The following is a 24,725-nucleotide window of genomic DNA, read 5'->3' on the forward strand; positions in this document are numbered from 1 at the left end:
AGTGATGCACGTAAGAACCATTGGAACCAAGCAGCTGAGGCCGTTGACTTACATGTTTGTGATCTGCGAGTAGAGGAGGTCGAGAGCAGCAAAGGGACTGAACCGGCGAAAGTTAGTCATGCAGTGCTACACACCCTTTCGCACAAGGTTTCTAACTAAATCTAGAAGGCTGCCCTTTAGCTTGGTGGGGAGATTCTAATGCAAAGAAATCCCACGTTCTCTCCTACGTCAAAGAAGATGTCTGTTTTGCAACCTGTGCCTGTTTAAATTTAAGCCTGTGCAAGTATGTATTTCAAGAACCATCAGAAAAGATAGGTAAAGAGTAATTTACTGGCAAATGGGGAACTATAGTTCAGCTAATGAAGCGAAACTGAAATTCATAGTCTATAGCGTACAAGAGCCAGTCAATTAGGCTGCAAGAACGATTGAATAAACTGCAGACAATAATAATAAAATAATCATCATCGTCAACATCAACTGCTGCTGCTGCTACTACTATATGGTTCTCAGTAGTTCTCGTCGTTGAGTTATTGAACAAAATCCAGAATTGAGGATGGCGTTGGAGAGCATCTGAGATCATGCCTCCAATGCTCCACATTTGATCATGATTCTTGATCCTGTGGTCCCTTTGTAACTCAAAAGCTCTGCTAAATTGCATGCCCATGATTCTAGCAGAACTCAGAAGGCATATTACTTTGATAAATTCCAGCTCATTTTAAGTGGTATTTGCAAAGCAAGAACAGGGAAGACTCAGACGAGACAAATAATTCCCATATCGACCGAAATTGCTCCCCTACATACAAGATATAACATTCCTTTTTAGAACCTTTTGAGACCATGAAAGACTACTTACACAAAGCTCGTTTGAGAAGCATGAGATAACAGGGTTCAAAGCTTATTGACAAACTCGCTTCGACTGGAGTTTTTCCTTCTTGGTGAAAGATGGCTTCTTTCACAACAGGGCAGCCCTTCCCGTGGCAAAATCATGGCAGCTTTTTCCTAAATTCTTGCTCCTGGACACAAGTCTGTTGCCGAGAACCCATATACGTGACACAGGTATGAAGGTAAAAGAACTTGAAATCCTTCTTAAAACAAAATGAACACATTTTAATTTCTTTTTGGCAGTAATTTGTCCCCACAGGCATTTGTTGTCCTGACTACTGCCTACGTGCTTTTACAAGTTTCCCGCTGCTTGCAAGTAATTTTTTAATAATTCGCCTCCTAGAATAGTCTTCATCATGGTGTGACCACACACCAAACACTTAATAGGATGATTCTACAACATTAAAAACAATAATGGAAAAGAAAAGCGAAACCAACAGAACCACCATGTAACCACTATCATCCTCTTGCCCAAAAAGCTGTAAAACCATCATTCTTTTGCCTTTCAAAGGGCTAAAGAATCACAACTTGTGCTTCATCAGCATATGGAGATCACGCATGTCATTGAGAATCACAAGTTTCAGTATCACAGTCTGTTTTTTCATATTCTGTGACGTCTGTGACATAATAACAACGGCCTGTCAAAGTTGAGGAATCTTCTTGGTTCTGTGAGATTTAACAAGAAATCAAGCACACAAATTACTGTCCAGGATAGCATTGCACACCTTGGCAGCCTCTGTCAAATCACAAACAGAAGGTGAGTCTTCTATGGTTCACATTCATTGAATTCTGAAATCAACTCACCCAAAAGAAAAAGAAAAAGCAAACATGTGAAGTTTATAGAAAACAAAAACTGAGAGAGAACAAAAACATGCTCACAAGCATTCATAGGAATTGTCAACATATTTATTACCACATGAAATTTTGAAGTTAGGAAATATATAATCAATTTTGTTCTTTTAACTCCAATAGTAACGCTCTTTTACAACAGAAGTAGTTAAATGTCATAAAAAAAAAGCAAGATCGAATATTCTGAATAAGTGAACAAACACAGAATTCATGTCGACGAACTTAAGCATTTCAGAAAGTTGAAACTGTCCAGACCGTAAAAAATTACATGAAAAGAAGGAGAAAAAGCATTTATTTGAAGCGTCAGTATAAAAAATGCAATAAAGAGGAAAAGATATGGAAAGAGAAGCAAGCCACAAAAAAGAAAAAAAGCCTCCTTAGCAGTTGAAGTTGAAGTCTACCTGTCAATGACAGTCCCAACATTATTCCCTTGGTGTTATAGTGCTGTTACTGCTGTATAAACTGTGTAATTGGATAATAGTTCCAATCCACCAAGGAAAGAGAATGTTCAAAGTTCTTGATCAAGTTCTGTCTGCTTTCAGAAAACTTGACTGCATGTCGGGTTGCAAATACGATATGGTAAAAGAAAATTGATTAGTATATCTACACATCGTAAATACCATTAAACATAGTGTTACTAATCATGCGCAGCATGCTAAATGATTAAGACATACAAACAAAGTAAGACAGTCAAACAAATCCAGACATGTCTGCTAGAAGACTAAGAACTCCATTTTCAAACAGAAAGGTGATTACATAACTAGATACTGTACCTTTTCTTAACCAAGCTGTTCCAGTGATCTTGCTTTAAGTAAAATAGCTTCAAGCAAGAGACTCACAGAATGCATAGACATTGTATTTTTTTTGCACCTTCTGGCTTTTAAATCGAGCTTTTTGACGCTGGACCTTATCAGCTATAGATTTAGTCATCTTGGGTATCAAACTCTGTATATCAATCCCACGGAACACCTGGAGAGGAGCAGCATAGTTACCTCTGGTACTCAGCCATCCCAATAAAGCACGCGCTTCCTGCACAGGAAAATGAGATTAACGAATATTAAAAACAACCATCTATAGAGCCGTCAAGAGGAAAATAGAACACCAAAAAGGGGAAGAAAAGCACGTGCTTCCTGCACAGAAAAATGAGATTAACGAATATTAAAAACAACCATCTATAGAGCCGTCAAGAGGAAAATAGAACACCAAAAACGGGAAGAAAGGCATCTCATCCATATGTGCAACTAGCTACTTTTATCAAATGACACTTACAATACATGAAGAAGATTTTACATTTTAGTATCCAAAATGTCTTTGCCTGCCTTCCCCTTGACGGAGTAGCTCAAGCACCCTTAATTTACATGGACGAATCGAGGCGAAGGGAGGATTTCAGGATTGATTAAAGTACGCAGAAGGGAAGAGAGCCAAGCCTAATAGATGGAACTAATAATTTAAAAATCTTACTCAATATAATTACTGGCTACTATCTTTAATCAACCTGCACGGTCTTTTTTTGCATTGTCAAGACACCAACTCGCGCAACCTCTCTGATCACTGATCCCACTCAAACCTATCCCAATAATTTATTATTAGTTTTCGTAAATTTTCAACAGAGCTGCTGCCCAACTGAAATAAATTTGGTAGGTGCAATCTGATCTTATAAGTGTGATCTCATAATAGTTTGATAGGAATCTTCCTCAATCTAGACGTGTTTGTAAACAATCATATATTTTGAATTAGACACTTATGTGTCAGACAGATAAAAATAATCTCAAACCGGCTCTTGATTGAGACAAAAGCAAAAAGAAAAAGGACATTAAACTTGATCTGCAAGGGAACAAAAAATGCAGAAAAATGAACTAATCATGAAGGGTTTGCCATGTAAAATGTCATGATGCAGTTGAAACATGAAGTGAGTATTTTTCACCATTGCCTTTTCTTTCTTTTTTGCACTTTTGAAGATTTAAGATATTTCCTTGTTATAATGTATTATATATCTATATGGATGGTTCTATTGCCTTCCCCTTGACGAAGTAACTCAAGCACCCTTAATTTACATGGACGAATCGAGGCGAAGGGAGGATTTCAGGATTGATTAAAGTACGCAGAAGGGAAGAGAGTCAAGCCTAATAGATGGAACTAATAATTTAAAAATCGCTACTATTTTTAATCAACCTGCACGGTCTTTTTTTGCATTGTCAAGACACCAACTCGCGCAACCTCTCTTTCTCTTTTATCTCTTTAGATCAGCACTTGTTAGCTCAATAAACATATGGTTCAACTATGAATCATGATAAATATGCATACTTTAGCTTTATATCACGAATTCATAATTGCATGTGCTAGCTTAATTGCAATTGTTTGATTGATTAATTATAGTAATAACGATTTGAAAAATGAAATAGAACACATTTTATGTTATTGTGATAAATTTATGAATTTGTCTTCAAGCTTCCGCTTCATTCCACCTCGACAAGCTCATCGCTTTGCTTCGCCTCATCACATTTCACAACACTGATGGGCTTCATCACTAGCGATTACTAGCTAGCGAGCAACAATAAGGGAGCAAAGAAAATTCTTAAAATGGATACAGAGGCACTTAAGTGTTGGATCCACACACAAGTCTGAACTTGAATATCACCTAAAAGATTTAAGTGAAACCAGGAATGATCCACGATTATTCATTGAATAACATGGGAGAGAGAAAAACTTTACCCTGCACGATTATTCACTGAATTCACTGTCTGGAACCAGGAATGATGGCGGCAACCTTGGATGTCAACTAAGTGAGCAAGGGTGTCCAACAGTTGCATTTTTCCTTGCCCACACTCTCTTTGTGTATTCTGTCTTTGTTTTCGAGAAAGCGTTCAAGTGATCAGCGCCCACTTGAACGAAACGAAGGCTTGCGGCTTACTGGCGAGAGCTTGACGCGCCGCGCAGTCCGGAGTAGTCGGGCCGTGACAGTGCAAGTCGCTTCATCAACATCCTAAAGTCACCCACACGTCTCACAAGACTACTTTCTCTTTTGTTGTATGGGGTTCATCGTATCTTATGCGCTCAAAATGAGACGATCACATATAATTCACATCACATGCCTTGAGCGCACTTGTCTAGTATTGCATGCTTTTTATGTATTTTCCTCTCGTCAAACGAGTAACCACCTAAAACTGACCATCATACCAATGCATCTAGTTGGCCATGCATTGGTCGTGTCAACTAGTCAGCCATTTATTTCAATTGCATCTAACTGACATTTTTGTTGCTTCATCAATATCCTAGAGGAATTCCTAGGTCTCACAGGACTGCTTTCCCTTTTGTTGTATGGGGTTCATTGTATCTTTTGCGCTCAAAATGAAACGATCACATATCATTCACATCACATCCCTTGAGCGAACTTGTATAGTATTGCATGCTTTTCATTGACTTCCTTTTGTCTAACGAGTAAACCTCGTAAAACTGACCATTATACCAATGCATCTAGTTGGTCATGCATTGGTCGTGTCAACCAGTCAACCATTTATTTCAGTTGCATCTAACTGACATTTTTAACTTGATGGTGTGCATGTTGCTTCATCAAGATCCTAGAGCAGTCCTCATGTCTCACAGGACTGCTTTCCCTTTTGTTGTAGGTTCATCGTATCTTTTTCCCTCAAAATGACACGATCACAGATCATTTACATAACATCCCTTGAGCGCACTGGTCATGTATTGCATGTTTTTCATTGACTTTCCTTGTGCCATACGCATAAGCTCCTGAAACTGACCATTATACCAATGCATCTAGTTGGTCATGCATTAGTCGTGTCAACCAGTCAGCCATTTATTTCAATTGCATCTAACCAACATTTTTAACTTGATGGTGCGCATGTTGCTTCATCAAGATCCTAGAACAGTTTCCACGTCTCACAGGACTGCTTTCCCTTTTGTTGTAAGGGGGTTCATCGTATCTTTTGCACTCAAAATGAGACGATCACATATCATTCACATCACATCCCTTTAATGCACTTGTCTAGTATTGCATGCTTTTCATTGAGTTTCCTTATGTCTAACGAGTAACCTCGTAAAATTGACCATTATACCAATCAATCTAGTTGGCCGTGCATTGGTCGTTTCAACCAGTCAGCCATTTATTTCAATTGCATCTAATTGACATTTTTAACTTGATGGTGCCCATGTTGCTTCATCAAGATCCTAGAGCAGTTACCAGGTATCACAGGACTGCTTTCCCTTTTGTTGTATGGGGTTCATTGTATCTTTTGCGCTCAAAATGAAACGATCACATATCATTCACATCACATCCCTTGAGCGAACTTGTATAGTATTGCATGCTTTTCATTGACTTCCTTTTGTCTAACGAGTAACCTCCTAAAACTGACCATTATACCAATGCATCTAGTTGGTCATGCATTGGTCGTGTCAACCAGTCAACCATTTATTTTTTTATTTTAATTGCATCTAACTGACATTTTTAACTTGATGGTGCGCATGTTGTTTCATCAAGATCCTATAGCAGTCCTCATGTCTCCCAGGACTGCTTTCCCTTTTGTTGTAAGGGGGTTTCATCGTATCTTTTTCGCTCAAAATGACACGATCACATATCATTTACATAACATCTCTTGAGCGCACTTGTCAGGTATTGCATGCTTTTCGTTGACTTTCCTTGTGTCATACGCATAAGCTCCTGAAACTGACCATTATACCAATGCATCTAGTTGGCATGCATTAGTCGTGTCAACCAGTCAGCCATTTATTTCAATTGCATTTAACCAACATTTTTAACTTGATGGTGCGCATGTTGCTTCATCAAGATCCTAGAGCAGTTTCCACGTCTCATAGGACTGCTTTCCCTTTTGTTGTAAGGGGGTTCATCGTATCTTTTGCGCTCAAAATGAGACGATCACATATCATTCACATCACATCCCTTTAGTGCACTTGTCTACTATTGCATGCTTTCCATTGACTTTCCTTATGTCTAACGAGTAACCTCGTAAAACTGACCATTATATCAATGCATCTAGTTGGTCATGCATTGGTCGTCTTAACCAGTCAGCCATTTATTTCAATTGCATCTAACTCACATTTTTAACATGATGGTATGCATGTTGCTTCATCAAGATCCCATATCAGTCCTCATGTATCACAGGACTGCTTTCCCTTTTGTTGTAAGGGGGTTCATTGTATCTTTTTTCGCTCAAAATGACACGACTACATATCATTTACATAACATCCCTTGAGGGTCCTTGTCAAGTATTGCATGCTTTTCATCGACTTTCCTTTTGTCTAACAAGTAACCTCCTAAAACTGACCATTATACCAATGCATCTAGTTGGCCATGCATTGGTCATCTCAACCAGTCAGCCATTTATTTCAATAACATCTAACTGACATTTTTAACTTGATGGTGCACATGTTGCTTCATCAAGATCCTAGAGCAGTCCTCATGTCTCACAGAACTGCTTTCCCTTTTGTTGTAAGGGGGTTCATCGTATCTTTTTTCGCTCAAAATGACACGATCACATATCATTTACATAACATCCCTTGAGTGTCCTTGTCAAGTATTGCATGCTTTTCATTGACTTTCCTTTTGTCTAACAAGTAACCTCTTAAAACTGACCATTATACCAATGCATCTAGTTGGCCATGCATTAGTCGTATCAACGAGTCAGCCATTTATTTCAATTGCATCTAACCAACATTTTTAACTTGATGGTGCACATGTTGCTTTATCAAGATCCTAAAGCAGTTTCCACGTCTCACACGACTGCTTTCCCTTTTGTTGTAAGGGGGTTCATCGTATCTTTTGCGCTCAAAATAAGACGATCACATATCATTCACATCACATCCCTTTAGCGCACTTGTCTAGTATTGCTTGCTTTTCATTGACTTTCCTTATGTCCAACGAGTAACCTCGTAAAACTGACCATATTACCAATGCATCTAGTTGGTCGTGCATTGGTCGTGTCAACCAGTCAGCCTTTTATTTCAATTGCACCTAATTGACATTTTTAACTTGATGGTGCCCATGTTGCTTCATCGAGATCCTAGACCAGTTCTCAGGTCTCTTCCCTTTTGTTGTATGAGGTTCATCATATCTTTTGCGCTCAAAATGAAATGATCACATATCATTCACATCACAACCCTTGAGCGTGCATGCTTTTCATTGACTTCCTTTTGTCTAACGTGTAACCTCCTAAAACTGACCATCATACCAAAGCATCTAGTTGGTCATGCATTGGTCGTGTCAACCAGTCAGCGATTTATTTCATTTATTTCAGAGTTGCATCTAACTGACATTTTTAATTTGATGGTGCACATGTTGCTTCATCAAGATCCTAGAGCAGTCCTCATGCCTTTTGTTGTAAGAGGGTTGATCGTATCTTTTTCGCTCAAAATGACACGATCGCGTATCATTTACATAAGGTCCCTTGAGTGCACTTGTCAAGTATTCCATGCTTTTGATTGACTTTCCTTGTGCAATACGCATAAGCTCCTAAAAATGACCATTATACCAATGCATCTAGTTGGCCATGCATTAGTCGTGTCAACCAGTAAGCCATTTATTTCAATTGCATCTAACCAATATTTTTAACTTGATGGTGCGCATGTTGCTTCATCAAAATCCTAGAGCAGTTTCCACGTCTCACAGGACTGCTTTCCAACAAGGGGGTTAATCGTATCTTTTGCGCTCAAAATGAGACGATCACATCACATCGCCAATGCATCTAGTTGGCCACGCATTGATCGTGTCAACCAGTCAGCCATTTATTTCAATTGCATCTAATTGACATTTTTAGCTTGATGGTGCGCAACAAGATCCTAGAGCAATTCCCAGGTCTCACAAGACTGCTTTCCTTTTTGTTGTACCGGGTTCATCGTATGTTTTGCACTCAAAATGAGACGATCACATATCATTCACATCACATATTTGGGAAGAATGAAAAAGATCACAAAGCTAGTAAAACTTTCAAAACAATTTATAAGTGTCTAAAAATTTCAAATTAGTAAGTACGAGAGAACAGTTTGAAACCATTTGCAATTGTAAAAAGAAAGCCAAAAAAATCATCAAATCGTAAAACTGATAAGAGCCGTATGCCTTGGAAATTTTGAATGTTTCTTACAAAGTAATTAGAGATTTTCAGAATATTTGTACCACACCATTGATTCATCCTTTACAGACATATATGTTCCACAAGTTTCCTTCGTCAAAAAGCTCATGTCTAGTCAAGGGAGCATAAATGATATTTCCCAAGGCCAATTCTAATCTTCCTCCCTGACAGCTGATCATGTACAATACAATCTGCAGGAGAAAATGTGTATATAATTTTATATGTAATTTGACCAATGAAAACTAGATTTACGACAAGAGAGGGAACATGGTAACAGCACTATAACACCAAGATCCTAGATCCTAGAACAGTTACCACGTCTCACAGGACTGCTTTCCCTTTTGTTGTAAGGGGTTCATCGTATCTTTTGCGCTCAAAATGAGACGAGCACATATCATTCACATCACATCCCTTTAATGCACTTGTCTAGTATTGCATGCTTTTCATTGAGTTTCCTTATGTCTAACGAGTAACCTCGTAAAAGTTGGCCGTGCATTGGTCGTTTCAACCAGTCAGCCATTTATTTCAATTGCATCTAATTGACATTTTTAACTTGATGGTGCCCATATTGCTTCATCAAGATCCTAGAGCAGTTACCAGGTCTCACAGGACTGCTTTCCCTTTTGTTGTATGGGGTTCATTGTAACTTTTGCGCTCAAAATGAAACGATCACATATCATTCACATCACATCCCTTGAGCGCACTTGTATAGTATTGCATGCTTTTCATTGACTTCCTTTTGTCTAACGAGTAACCTCCTAAAACTGACCATTATACCAATGCATCTAGTTGGTCATGCATTGGTCGTGTCAACCAGTCAACCATTTATTTTTTATTTTAATTGCATCTAACTGACATTTTTAACTTGATGGTGCGCATGTTGCTTCATCAAGATCCTAGAGCAGTCCTCATGTCTCACAGGACTGCTTTCCCTTTTGTTGTAAGGGGGTTTCATCGTATCTTTTTCGCTCAAAATGACACGATCACATATCATTTACATAACATCTCTTGAGCGCACTTATCAGGTATTGCATGCTTTTCGTTGACTTTCCTTGTGTCATACGCATAAGCTCCTGAAACTGACCATTATACCAATGCATCTAGTTGGCATGCATTAGTCGTGTCAACCAGTCAGCCATTTATTTCAATTGCATTTAACCAACATTTTTAACTTGATGGTGCGCATGTTGCTTCATCAAGATCCTAGAGCAGTTTCCACGTCTCATAGGACTGCTTTACCTTTTGTTGTAAGGGGGTTCATCGTATCTTTTGCGCTCAAAATGAAACGATCACATATCATTCACATCACATCCCTTTAGTGCACTTGTCTACTATTGCATGCTTTCCATTGACTTTCCTTATGTCTAACGAGTAACCTCGTAAAACTGACCATTATATCAATGCATCTAGTTGGATGTCTAACGAGTAACCTCGTAAAACTGACCATTATATCAATGCATCTAGTTGGCCATGCATTGGTGGTCTTAACCAGTCAGCCATTTATTTCAGTTGCATCTAACTCACATTTTTAACATGATGGTACGCATGTTGCTTCATCAAGATCCCATATCAGTCCTCATGTATCACAGGACTGCTTTCCCTTTTGTTGTAAGGGGGTTCATCGTATCTTTTTTCGCTCAAAATGACACAACCACATATCATTTACATAACATCCCTTGAGGGTCCTTGTCAAGTATTGCATGCTTTTCATTGACTTTCCTTTTGTCTAACAAGTAACCTCCTAAAACTGACCATTATACCAATGCATCTAGTTGGCCATGCATTGGTCATCTCAACCAGTCAGCCATTTATTTCAATAGCATTTAACTGACATTTTTAACTTGATGGTGCACATGTTGCTTCATCAAGATCCTAGAGCAGTCCTCATGTCTCACAGAACTGCTTTCCCTTTTGTTGTAAGGGGGTTCATCGTATCTTTTTTCGCTCAAAATGACACGATCACATATCATTTACATAACATCCCTTGAGTGCCCTTGTCAAGTATTGCATGCTTTTCATTGACTTTCCTTTTGTCTAACAAGTAACCTCTTAAAACTGACCATTATACCAATGCATCTAGTTGGCCATGCATTAGTCGTGTCAACGAGTCAGCCATTTATTTCAATTGCATCTAACCAACATTTTTAACTTGATGGTGCGCATGTTGCTTCATCAAGATCCTAAAGCAGTTTCCACGTCTCACACGACTGCTTTCCCTTTTGTTGTAAGGGGGTTCATCGTATCTTTTGCGCTCAAAATGAGACGATCACATATCATTCACATCACATCCCTTTAGCGCACTTGTCTAGTATTGCATGCTTTTCATTGACTTTCCTTATGTCCAACGAGTAACCTCGTAAAACTGACCATATTACCAATGCATCTAGTTGGTCGTGCATTGGTCGTGTCAATCAGTCAGCCTTTTATTTCAATTGCACCTAATTGACATTTTTAACTTGATGGTGCCCATGCTGCTTCATCGAGATCCTAGACCAGTTCTCAGCTCTCTTCCCTTTTGTTGTATGACGTTCATCATATCTTTTGCGCTCAAAATAAAATGATCACATATCATTCACATCACAACCCTTGAGCGATTGCATGCTTTTCATTGACTTCCTTTTGTCTAACGTGTAACCTCCTAAAACTGACCATCATACCAAAGCATCTAGTTGGTCATGCATTGGTCGTGTCAACCAGTCAGCGATTTATTTCAGTTGCATCTAACTGACATTTTTAACTTGATGGGGCGCATGTTGCTTCATCAAGATCCTAGAGCAGCCTCATGTCACACAGGACTGCTTTCCCTTTTGTTGTAAGAGGGTTGATCGTATCTTTTTCGCTCAAAATGACACGATCGCGTATCATTTACATAAGATCCCTTGAGTGCACTTGTCAAGTATTCCATGCTTTTGATTGACTTTCCTTGTGCAATACGCATAAGCTCCTAAAACTGACCATTATACCAATGCATCTAGTTGGCCATGCATTAGTCGTGTCAACCAGTAAGCCATTTATTTCAATTGCATCTAACCAACATTTTTAACTTGATGGTGCGCATGTTGCTTCATCAAGATCCTAGAGCAGTTTCCACGTCTCACAGGACTGCTTTCCCTTTTGTTGTAAGGGGGTAAATCGTATCTTTTGCGCTCAAAATGAGACGATCACATCACATCGCTTTAGCGCACTTGTCCAGTATTGCATGCTTTTCATTGACTTTCCTTATGTCTAACGAGTAACCTCATAAAATTGACCATTATACCAATCAATCTAGTTGGCCGTGCATTGGTCGTTTCAACCAGTCAGCAATTTATTTCAATTGCATCTAATTGACATTTTTAACTTGATGGTGCCCATGTTGCTTCATCAAGATCCTAGAGCAGTTACCACTTATACCAATGCATCTAGTTGGCCGTGCATTGATCGTGCCAACCAGTCAGCAATTTATTTCTATTGCATCTAACTGACATTTTTAACTTAATGGTGCGCATGTTGCTTCATCAAGATCCTAGAGGAATTCCAAGGTCTCACAGAACTGCTTTCCCTTTTGTTGTACGGGGTTCATCGTATCTTTTTCGCTCAAAAGAAACGATCACATATCATTTACATCACATCCCTTGAGCGTACTAGTCTAGTATTGCATGCTTTTCATTGACTTTCTTTTTGTCTAACGAGTAACCTCCTAAAACTGACCGTTATACCAATGCATCTAGTTGGCAATGCATTGGAAGTGTCAACCAGTCAGCCATTTATTTCAATTGCATCTAACTCACACTTTTAACCTGATCGTGCACATGTTGCTTCATCAAGATCTAGAGCAGTTCCCAGGTCTCATAGGACTGCTTCCCCTTTTGTTGTACGGGGTTCATCATATGATTTGCGCTCAAAATGAGATGATCACATATCATTCACAACACATCCCTTAAGCGCACTTGTCTAGTATTGCAAGCTTTTCATTGAGTTTCTTTTTGTCTAACGAGTAACCTCCTAAAACTGACCATTATACCAATGCATCTAGTTGGCCGCGCATTGATCGTGTCAACCAGTCAGCCATTTATTTCAATTGCATCTAATTGACATTTTTAGCTTGATGGTGCGCATGTTGCTTCATCAAGATCCTAGAGCAATTCTCAGGTCTCACAAGACTGCTTTCCTTTTTGTTGTACGGGGTTCATCGTATGTTTTGCGCTCAAAATGAGACGATTACATATCATTCACATCACATATTTGGGAAGAATGAAAAAGATCACAAAGCTAGTAAAACTTTCAAAACATACGACATACGATGACAGCTGATCATGTACAATACAATCTGCAGGAGAAAATGTGTATATAATTTTATATGTAATTTGACCAATGAAAACTAGATTTACGACAAGAGAGGGAACATGGTAACAGCACTATAACACCAAGATCCTAGATCCTAGAACAGTTACCACGTCTCACAGGACTGCTTTCCCTTTTGTTGTAAGGGGTTCATCGTATCTTTTGCGCTCAAAATGAGACGAGCACATATCATTCACATCACATCCCTTTAATGCACTTGTCTAGTATTGCATGCTTTTCATTGAGTTTCCTTATGTCTAACGAGTAACCTCGTAAAATTGACCATTATACCAATCAATCTAGTTGGCCGTGCATTGGTCGTTTCAACCAGTCAGCCATTTATTTCAATTGCATCTAATTGACATTTTTAACTTGATGGTGCCCATATTGCTTCATCAAGATCCTAGAGCAGTTACCAGGTCTCACAGGACTGCTTTCCCTTTTGTTGTATGGGGTTCATTGTAACTTTTGCGCTCAAAATGAAACGATCACATATCATTCACATCACATCCCTTGAGCGCACTTGTATAGTATTGCATGCTTTTCATTGACTTCCTTTTGTCTAACGAGTAACCTCCTAAAACTGACCATTATACCAATGCATCTAGTTGGTCATGCATTGGTCGTGTCAACCAGTCAACCATTTATTTTTTTATTTTAATTGCATCTAACTGACATTTTTAACTTGATGGTGCGCATGTTGCTTCATCAAGATCCTAGAGCAGTCCTCATGTCTCACAGGACTGCTTTCCCTTTTGTTGTAAGGGGGTTTCATCGTATCTTTTTCGCTCAAAATGACACGATCACATATCATTTACATAACATTTCTTGAGCGCACTTATCAGGTATTGCATGCTTTTCGTTGACTTTCCTTGTGTCATACGCATAAGCTCCTGAAACTGACCATTATACCAATGCATCTAGTTGGCATGCATTAGTCGTGTCAACCAGTCAGCCATTTATTTCAATTGCATTTAACCAACATTTTTAACTTGATGGTGCGCATGTTGCTTCATCAAGATCCTAGAGCAGTTTCCACGTCTCATAGGACTGCTTTACCTTTTGTTGTAAGGGGGTTCATCGTATCTTTTGCGCTCAAAATGAAACGATCACATATCATTCACATCACATCCCTTTAGTGCACTTGTCTACTATTGCATGCTTTCCATTGACTTTCCTTATGTCTAACGAGTAACCTCGTAAAACTGACCATTATATCAATGCATCTAGTTGGATGTCTAACGAGTAACCTCGTAAAACTGACCATTATATCAATGCATCTAGTTGGCCATGCATTGGTGGTCTTAACCAGTCAGCCATTTATTTCAGTTGCATCTAACTCACATTTTTAACATGATGGTACGCATGTTGCTTCATCAAGATCCCATATCAGTCCTCATGTATCACAGGACTGCTTTCCCTTTTGTTGTAAGGGGGTTCATCGTATCTTTTTTCGCTCAAAATGACACAACCACATATCATTTACATAACATCCCTTGAGGGTCCTTGTCAAGTATTGCATGCTTTTCATTGACTTTCCTTTTGTCTAACAAGTAACCTCCTAAAACTGACCATTATACCAATGCATCTAGTTGGCCATGCATTGGTCATCTCAACCAGTCAGCCATTTATTTCAATAGCATTTAACTGACATTTTTAACTTGATGGTGCACATGTTGCTTCATCAAGATCCTAGAGCAGTCCTCATGTCTCACAGAACTGCTTTCCCTTTTGTTGTAAGGGGGTTCATCGTATCTTTTTTCGCTCAAAATGACACGATCACATATCATTTACATAACATCCCTTGAGTGCCCTTGTCAAGTATTGCATGCTTTTCATTGACTTTCCTTTTGTCTAACAAGTAACCTCTTAAAACTGACCATTATACCAATGCATCTAGTTGGCCATGCATTAGTCGTGTCAACGAGTCAGCCATTTATTTCAATTGCATCTAACCAACATTTTTAACTTGATGGTGCGCATGTTGCTTCATCAAGATCCTAAAGCAGTTTCCACGTCTCACACGACTGCTTTCCCTTTTGTTGTAAGGGGGTTCATCGTATCTTTTGCGCTCAAAATGAGACGATCACATATCATTCACATCACATCCCTTTAGCGCACTTGTCTAGTATTGCATGCTTTTCATTGACTTTCCTTATGTCCAACGAGTAACCTCGTAAAACTGACCATATTACCAATGCATCTAGTTGGTCGTGCATTGGTCGTGTCAATCAGTCAGCCTTTTATTTCAATTGCACCTAATTGACATTTTTAACTTGATGGTGCCCATGCTGCTTCATCGAGATCCTAGACCAGTTCTCAGCTCTCTTCCCTTTTGTTGTATGACGTTCATCATATCTTTTGCGCTCAAAATAAAATGATCACATATCATTCACATCACAACCCTTGAGCGATTGCATGCTTTTCATTGACTTCCTTTTGTCTAACGTGTAACCTCCTAAAACTGACCATCATACCAAAGCATCTAGTTGGTCATGCATTGGTCGTGTCAACCAGTCAGCGATTTATTTCAGTTGCATCTAACTGACATTTTTAACTTGATGGGGCGCATGTTGCTTCATCAAGATCCTAGAGCAGCCTCATGTCACACAGGACTGCTTTCCCTTTTGTTGTAAGAGGGTTGATCGTATCTTTTTCGCTCAAAATGACACGATCGCGTATCATTTACATAAGATCCCTTGAGTGCACTTGTCAAGTATTCCATGCTTTTGATTGACTTTCCTTGTGCAATACGCATAAGCTCCTAAAACTGACCATTATACCAATGCATCTAGTTGGCCATGCATTAGTCGTGTCAACCAGTAAGCCATTTATTTCAATTGCATCTAACCAACATTTTTAACTTGATGGTGCGCATGTTGCTTCATCAAGATCCTAGAGCAGTTTCCACGTCTCACAGGACTGCTTTCCCTTTTGTTGTAAGGGGGTAAATCGTATCTTTTGCGCTCAAAATGAGACGATCACATCACATCGCTTTAGCGCACTTGTCCAGTATTGCATGCTTTTCATTGACTTTCCTTATGTCTAACGAGTAACCTCATAAAATTGACCATTATACCAATCAATCTAGTTGGCCGTGCATTGGTCGTTTCAACCAGTCAGCAATTTATTTCAATTGCATCTAATTGACATTTTTAACTTGATGGTGCCCATGTTGCTTCATCAAGATCCTAGAGCAGTTACCACTTATACCAATGCATCTAGTTGGCCGTGCATTGATCGTGCCAACCAGTCAGCAATTTATTTCTATTGCATCTAACTGACATTTTTAACTTAATGGTGCGCATGTTGCTTCATCAAGATCCTAGAGGAATTCCAAGGTCTCACAGAACTGCTTTCCCTTTTGTTGTACGGGGTTCATCGTATCTTTTTCGCTCAAAAAGAAACGATCACATATCATTTACATCACATCCCTTGAGCGTACTAGTCTAGTATTGCATGCTTTTCATTGACTTTCTTTTTGTCTAACGAGTAACCTCCTAAAACTGACCGTTATACCAATGCATCTAGTTGGCAATGCATTGGAAGTGTCAACCAGTCAGCCATTTATTTCAATTGCATCTAACTCACACTTTTAACCTGATCGTGCACATGTTGCTTCATCAAGATCTAGAGCAGTTCCCAGGTCTCATAGGACTGCTTCCCCTTTTGTTGTACGGGGTTCATCATATGATTTGCGCTCAAAATGAGATGATCACATATCATTCACAACACATCCCTTAAGCGCACTTGTCTAGTATTGCAAGCTTTTCATTGAGTTTCTTTTTGTCTAACGAGTAACCTCCTAAAACTGACCATTATACCAATGCATCTAGTTGGCCGCGCATTGATCGTGTCAACCAGTCAGCCATTTATTTCAATTGCATCTAATTGACATTTTTAGCTTGATGGTGCGCATGTTGCTTCATCAAGATCCTAGAGCAATTCTCAGGTCTCACAAGACTGCTTTCCTTTTTGTTGTACGGGGTTCATCGTATGTTTTGCGCTCAAAATGAGACGATTACATATCATTCACATCACATATTTGGGAAGAATGAAAAAGATCACAAAGCTAGTAAAACTTTCAAAACAATTTATAAGTGTCTAAAAATTTCAAATTAGTAAGTACGAGAAATATTTAACATTTTTGTAGAAAAGGTAAAGAGTCATTATCTTTAGAAAACAATATAGTTTTTTCAAAAGATGTGAAAAAGTGCAGCAATTTTGTAAAATTAGAAAAAAATGTCATTAAGTATCACAAAATTTTATGTAGCACTTTTACCCAAAAAAAACCAAAAAGAAAAGTGCTAGATTTTAAACTTTTTAATCATTCAAAAATTTTAAAAGTTTCAAAATAATGTTTGAAATTTTTTAAAAAGATTTAAAGGTGTTTGCAATTGTAAAAGGAAAGCTAAGCTTAATATAAGGTTTTAAAACTTGTAAGATTAGTAAATTTTGTAAATTACTCGTGCCACTTTCAAAGTAATTAGAAATATGGATTACTTTCAAAGTAATTAAAAATTCCCCAAAAACTCAAGACTATGCTTATAAACTATTTAGGACTTTTCAGAATTGAAATCAGATGTTAAATTTGGTAAAGTGTAAAGACTTTTGAAAGGTTTATAAGCATTTATAAACTTCAGAATTAATTAATGTATGAAAATTTTGACATTTTGTAGGAAACGTGAAGAGTTATAATTTTTTAGAGTAATAGTCTTTGCAAAACGCCTGAAAAAGTGCAAGAATTGCGTAAAAATAGAAAAGATTTCATGAATAGCGAAATTTCAAACTAAGCATATACCTCACCAAAATCTATAAAAAAGGGCAGAGTTTTAGAAACCGGAATAAAACATTCGTAATATTTCCAAACAGTTCGAAACCATTATCAATTGCAAAAAAAAAGGCAAAAGTTTCATCATGTTGTAGAACTTCTACGAGTTATGAAATTTTTGAATGTTTGTGCAACCAAATTTCAAAATTGTGTTTCGTTAGCAGCGAAAGCATTTGTTGTCACATATTTGAAAAGTTAAAAAATTTCAGAAAGTTTGTAAAAGATTACAAAGCTGGTAAAACTTTCAAACAGTTTATAAATGTTTAAAATTTTTTTAAATTAGTAAATACGTGAAATCTAACATTTTTTGTAGAAAACGTAAAGAGCCGCAATCTTTAGAAACATATGAAAAAGTGCTGCAGCAATTTTGTTAAACCAGAAAAGCTTTTATTAACTTTTGCAAAATTTCAAATAGCACATGAATTTCACAAAAGCCTACAAAAACGTGTTTTATTATAAAAGTCGAAACAACATCAAAATGTTCCAATCCTTCAAAACTTTATGAGTTTGAAACAATGTTTCCAACTTTGCAAAATTACAAAATGGTTTAAAAGAAAAACTAGGTCTAATATGAAGTTTTAAAACTTCTAAGATAGTAAATTATGTAAATCAGAGTGCTACTTTTCAAGTAATTAGGAATTTACAATTCACCAATTCACCAAAATTTACAGAAAGTGCTAACTTTCTAAAACGTTTTCAAAATTTCGAACAGTTTGAAACCATTTGCAATTGTAAAAAGAAAAGCCAAAAAATCATCAAATCGTAAAACTGATAAGAGCCGTATGCCTTGGAAATTTTGAATGTTTCTTACGAAGTAATTAGAGATTTTCAGAATATTTGATCAATAAGACTTTTCAACCCATCAATTAGTTCCAAAATCCGCTTCTCCATAGATGCAAAAACATGTCTCAATCTTTGTTACCACACCATTGATTCATCCTTTACAGACATATATGTTCCACAAGTTTCCTTGTCAAAAAAATCATGTCTAAACAGTCAAGGGAGCATAAATGATATTTCCCAAGGCCAATTCTAATCTACCTCCCTGACAGCTGATCATGTACAATACAATCTGCAGGAGAAAATGTGTATATAATTTTATATGTAATTTGACCAATGAAAACTAGATTTATGACAAGAGAGGGAACATGGTAAACATAATCAATACGTCACCTACCACCAAGACAAGAGTTGGAAGTAATCTAACCATATTTAGTTATGTACATAGAAGAACAATTTGCCGTTTTAAAAAATCCAATACAAGAATAGCAATTAGTTAAGATAGTCTTATTTGCAGTCTATGTAACACGGGTACTGCTCCAAAGTACCAGCACCCTACCGGTATGACACCGATACGGGTGCGGCGTTGACCATGTCGAGTATGATCAACATACCCGCGGTCGAATCCGACCATTTTCGAACTCGATCAAAGTTGACCGAGTCCAAAATGGTCCATCGCATGTTTTTAAAAAACCATTTTTTCCCTCTCTCGCACGATGTCTTCGCCCTCTCGCCTCCCCCTGTCCTCGCCGCTCTCGTCCCTTGCCCATTCGCCCCTCTTGTCCTGTGTGTGTGTGGTTGTACCCCCACACCCAAGTTTTTGGAAAATGGTTCGTATCCATACCCGCACTGGCACCCGTACATGTACCTACCTATGTGACATAGTTTGCAGTCATATGAAAAGAGGCACCAGGAGAATGGAAGCTACCAAAGTACTATGACCAAAAAGCTTTTGAATGCTTTAAAGGATGTTACCACAAAACTGATTGTCTCCAGTTGAGGAGATTTCTTTTACTTGCACTCATGTTAGGTGTCTTCCATCTCATTTTCATCCCCACAAGAGCTAGCAACATACATTCCTTTTATTTTTCTTTAGCACTAAGCAATTGAATTTCATGTGTCACAGTTCTTTAATTACAATAGTTGCACTGAATATCGTTCATCCCTTCTCATTTCAAATGACTTCCCACTAGGGGTGGGTATCGGGCCGGGCCAGGCTGGGTACCGGGCCTCGCCACCAAAAATTAGGCCCGGCCCGCCGACCGCCCTCCTCCAGCCGCAGACCGACCTCCTCCTGCCCGCCGACCTCCCTCCTCGCTCGTCGTTCTCCTTCCTGCAGAGACCGTAAGGCGTTTCCCCCTCCCAAAGCCCTAAACCCTCTTCCTTCTGCGCCTTGTCGACGTTGTTGTGCAAATCCTTCACACCGTGGTCGCCTGACTCCGGAGATGAAGTCGGATACTTCGTGTGAAGTCGGTTACAACAAGGGCGTCGTGTGAAGAACAAAGATGGAGTGCAGGCTGAGCGGAGGCAATGGAATGGGGGGAAGATGGGCTGCCCAGTTAAGGTTTTGGTGAATCAGAAAACGAGAAAGAGAGAGACGATCGAGGTGCAGGTGGGTTGGGGCCTTCGAAAATGGGGACAGTGATAATCTGGGTTCCAATTAAAGCCGGAGGAGGGTGGTGATGTTTCAAATGGCAGCGATTGAAGGAATGACCTAAAATCGATGTCGATAGGAAGGGGAGTCGATCATCCGAATGAAATTGGTGGCGATGAAGACATCTGACGACTTGTGCTGCTAGTAAGAGCTCGAGCAGGTGGCGATGCTATTGAAGTAGAACAAAGATCAGCAAGTAGGTGCAATTGACGAGCTTTGATGATCCGCGGATGGCCAAACCAGAGGGTGAAGCATGTTGGAGCTGGGTTGATGTGCGGGTCGCCGGGAAGGGGAACTGGGAAGGGGAAGGAGAGACGAGAAGGGGGAGGGAGACGGGAAGGGGGAAGGAGAGACGGGAAGGGGGACAGGAAGGGGGAAGCAGGAAAGGGGGAGGGAGACGAGCCGGCCCGGGTCGGGATTTTCTCAGCCCATACCGGGGCGCGGCCCGGCCCGACGCCCACCCTTATTTCCCACTACCTCATCTTCTACCAAATGATTTAGACAGCGCAAGCGCAGAGTCTTCTACACAATTTCCTCCCAATGACTTATTTTTAACGTATTCTGCCATAAGTTTGGAAACAATTTGAACTAAAGAACACAAGCTTTTGGCAACGAATTCAGATCCGAAGGCCATCAAAAATTCTATGACATATTCTTGTTCCCTTGCTTCTATTTCCATCTTTTTACACTCAGGATACTCGTTAGTCCTTACATCTTGTGCATCTCAAAGGAGTGGATAGATTAATTTCCTTAACTTAAACCTCTCAAATCTTGAGCTAGTTGGTATCGTCTTGTCCAATTTGACTGAGCATACATTAATCTTAGATACTCTAAAATGCCTTCAGCACTTTTAAATTTAACTATACTTAGCTATATTTGGTTCATAGCTCGAAGCAACCAACTTCACCTTAGAGTTATTTTTATCCCATTCCCCGAAGGAAGTTACAAAAACTACATCATCTTGCCCAGGTTCTCCCTTAGAACTGTCAACATATTGTCAATATCCAAGAAGCCCCTTTAAGACAGCCTTCATGTCAGTTCTAGACCATAATTGTATGTCTCAACAAGCAACACACAACATTCTTAACTTAGCTTAATAATAAAAAGTTAAGACTTACAAGAACTGACATAAATAGAGTGCATTAACAAACCAAGCAGCTTCAACAATAACAAGCCACAAACCATAAGCATACAGCTTTCCAATGGTAGACTATTCTGCAGCATTTCCAATGTAAGATAGTACAATCTCCACAATGTCATAGTCTGTGACTTATGTCTGTCATATAACTACCATACCAGCAGTTCAAAAGGTTATCTCAGCATCAAAGATTGCTAGTGGAAACAATCATTCACCAGTAAAGCCAATCATGCTTTACAAGAGTGCAAAAGTATCAGCCTACTGTACAACAAGAAGTGCCTTAAGCAGAACGATGTTGTTGTGACTATTGTGTCTCAACAACACAACTATGATTGATACATAAATGACCTTCACTATCCCATGATAACATGCAGCAACACTTAGAAAGCAAGATTAAGTCATTAAACCCTTAAACAAACTTCAACAACAACATATTTCTTTCAAAACAAACCTGAACAAAGACGTCCAACCAAACAACACAGCCACTGAAAGAGTACAAACAGTCTTATTTAGGAAAAACACTGTGATCGACCCCCTCCTACGTCAACAAAAGGTTCAATAGTGTTTCAACCATAAAAGAAGAGCTATGCCTAATATAAAGTTCAAAATCCACGAGTAGTAAATTTTACAAACTTTGAATGCTATTTTCAAAGTAATTAGAAACTTTCCATAGACTTAGTCTAACCAGATGTTAAATTTTGTAAAAATTTTGTGAAGTCCATAAAAGGTCAAAATAAAGAGGGATCTACTAACCGCACCCTTGCATGTAGGTCTGCCCAATCTGATGTTGTATTGCAGATTCTAGATGGCTAGAGTATCAACAAAACGAATTCTCTTCTCATGGTTTATGTTCATGCTGCAATCAATGGTTGTCTGTCAATATATGCAAAGCTTCACTAAATAATGACACAATATGCTTATATATGTTTTACCAGCCTGATTATAAAAGGCATAGTTAGGGATGTGGCCGCTATTCCAGGTTGTTGAGATCTGATAGAGACCCTGATTATATTCTTGACATAGCCCACTACACTTGACATAGACAAGATAGGCTCAATAGTATTAGCCAATGATTTCACTTGTAACATATTAATTATAGAAAATTATTAACATTGATGAGTGTATAGGACATTAAGCACTTATATGGGTCGGACTGCTGCTGCTAGAAACAATGAAAAATGAGAGCCTTTTCAAATACTTACCGCACAATACGCCAAATAATAAAACTATTGAAAAAAGATTAAATCAAATGATTTACCATGCACCCAATGAACTACCCTTATTTTTTAATACGCCAAATAATAAAACTATTGAAAAAAGATTAAATCAAATGATTTACCATGCACCCAATGAACTACCCTTATTTTTTTCCTTCCTTGATATACAGAAACATAGAATTTTAGAACAAGGAATTTTCTTTTTCTTGCTTCCTTTGCAAACAGGAAGAGTGCATCATTGTGGGTGTCCAACTGTGAACATGCATGTGAGTGAGCAAGCAATCAAGACAAGGGAGGGAGAGAGAGAGAGATAGAGAGAGTAAGGGTAGGTATGGGGCGTTATGTTGGGATACCTTAAGTAATGAATATTGTGGTGACCATTTGAGCTGTAGCCCTCACATAATCACGAAGAACTTCCAAAACAGCATATGGCTTTTGAGATGTAGCTGCATTGTCTAAACACGCCAAGCTGGAACCATTTACCTCATATAAAATTTATGTAGTCAGTCTCAAATCCAAAATGAGAAATCAAGCCTCCACCATGTAGAGGCCTCTTGGAAATAAAAGACAACCAAAAGACAATTCAGGATCATGTCCAGTCACATGTAAATTAAAATAAAGGGACCACCCAAGCTAGAGGAATAAAAAAATTCAAGCCCTAGATTGATGACATAAAAATGCATGGATACGAACATGGGTGGAGCGAGAAATTAGTAAGGTGGGGAAAGAGGGAGGGGGCACAAACCAAAGGGCTGAATGCCTCAACTGATCCTTTTATTAAAGAGCTATAACTACATAAAAGATTTTAACAGCAGCTAGAATGAAACAAAGGATAAAGATCAAACAGATGAAATTTATACAACTCACAAAAACAAGATTAGGTGGACATATACCACTATGCAACTTCGATAGAACTTTTGAAAAATATCACCTAGAGTCAGCTTAATCACTTGTCCCACCAAAGACAAAAGGAAAAGATGGATAATTCATCATGCTCAGCATGGTTGAAGTAGGTTTGAGGGGTTTCATCTATTTCACAGAAGGACTAACAATTTGGTAACGAAATGGTCAAACATTTTCAAGACTAAAGGGGATTGGTTAGTTATTGCTATGCCTAGGAATCCTGGAAACATACAAGAGACGTCAAGTTTTTACATTGAATTTGAAATAGTTCAAAAATAATCAATTCAACTCATAAACTTGAGTGCTCGTGTTATGAAAATAATATAACCTTCATGTACCGTTAGTACCATACAAGCATTTGGTTTTATTTCGCATCAATGTTGTCGAATCTTAAAAAGGAATGTCCTTCAATTTCCAGAATATGAACAGAAAGGAACCATCCTCGACATCTTAGATAATCAAAACAAGGAGCAGATATTGACCCCAAAATCGTACATCCACGAAAGATTGTCGCATTCAATTCTTGCGAGTTCAGCCTTCATGTCTTTCATCTCTTGGCAGACACCTTTTGTTTTTTTCTTGTTTTTTCTTCATTTTTTTTCTTTTGCATTCAGCTTTTGCCTTTCAATTTTTTTTCTTGTGCTTTTCTTTTTTTTTTTTTTGGGCCGACCTTCACCTTTGAGGGAATACCTCACCACCCCAAAGGCTACTACGAAGCTCCACCACTTTGGTAGTTATGTGTAGCTTTGTCACGTGTCCAACCCGCTTCACCTTACGGGTTTTCAACGAGTCAAAAGTTCATAAATCATTATCTTCGCGAAATAGACATAAATCACCTTTATGCCTACCCGGTACTCTCGATTACTAACTCAGAGGAACGACTACACAAGCTCCGAGCCCATCTCTCAACTCTCATTTTACTACCTGCCATGATCTTATAGAGCATTTTGGCTTCTCCCTCAATATATTTTCCTGCTAAATCCTTGCAAATGCTTAATCGCCAGAGTCAATAGCATTTCCTAGTCTTGACTTTCTCAACTTCATA

The 24,725-nt window shown here is 38.6% G+C and overlaps 1 long non-coding RNA gene across 2 annotated transcripts; it reads right to left on the bottom strand.

The window, feature by feature from the left end:
- Positions 1-216: 216 nt before the first annotated feature.
- Positions 217-23,389, bottom strand: LOC116267951 (uncharacterized). Of its 2 annotated transcripts, XR_007572186.1 has the most exons (6): positions 23,131-23,389; positions 22,493-22,592; positions 22,319-22,416; positions 2,724-2,760; positions 2,133-2,282; positions 217-1,618 (listed from the first exon to the last, which is right to left on the bottom strand). It is a non-coding gene; the product is annotated as an uncharacterized LOC116267951 (long non-coding RNA). The 2 variants fall into 2 exon arrangements; XR_007572185.1 differs by having other exon boundaries at positions 22,493-23,389.
- Positions 23,390-24,725: the final 1,336 nt, after the last annotated feature.

This window comes from Nymphaea colorata, unplaced genomic scaffold, assembly GCF_008831285.2.
Source record: "Nymphaea colorata isolate Beijing-Zhang1983 unplaced genomic scaffold, ASM883128v2 scaffold0023, whole genome shotgun sequence".
NCBI classification, from domain to species: Eukaryota; Viridiplantae; Streptophyta; class Magnoliopsida; order Nymphaeales; family Nymphaeaceae; genus Nymphaea; species Nymphaea colorata.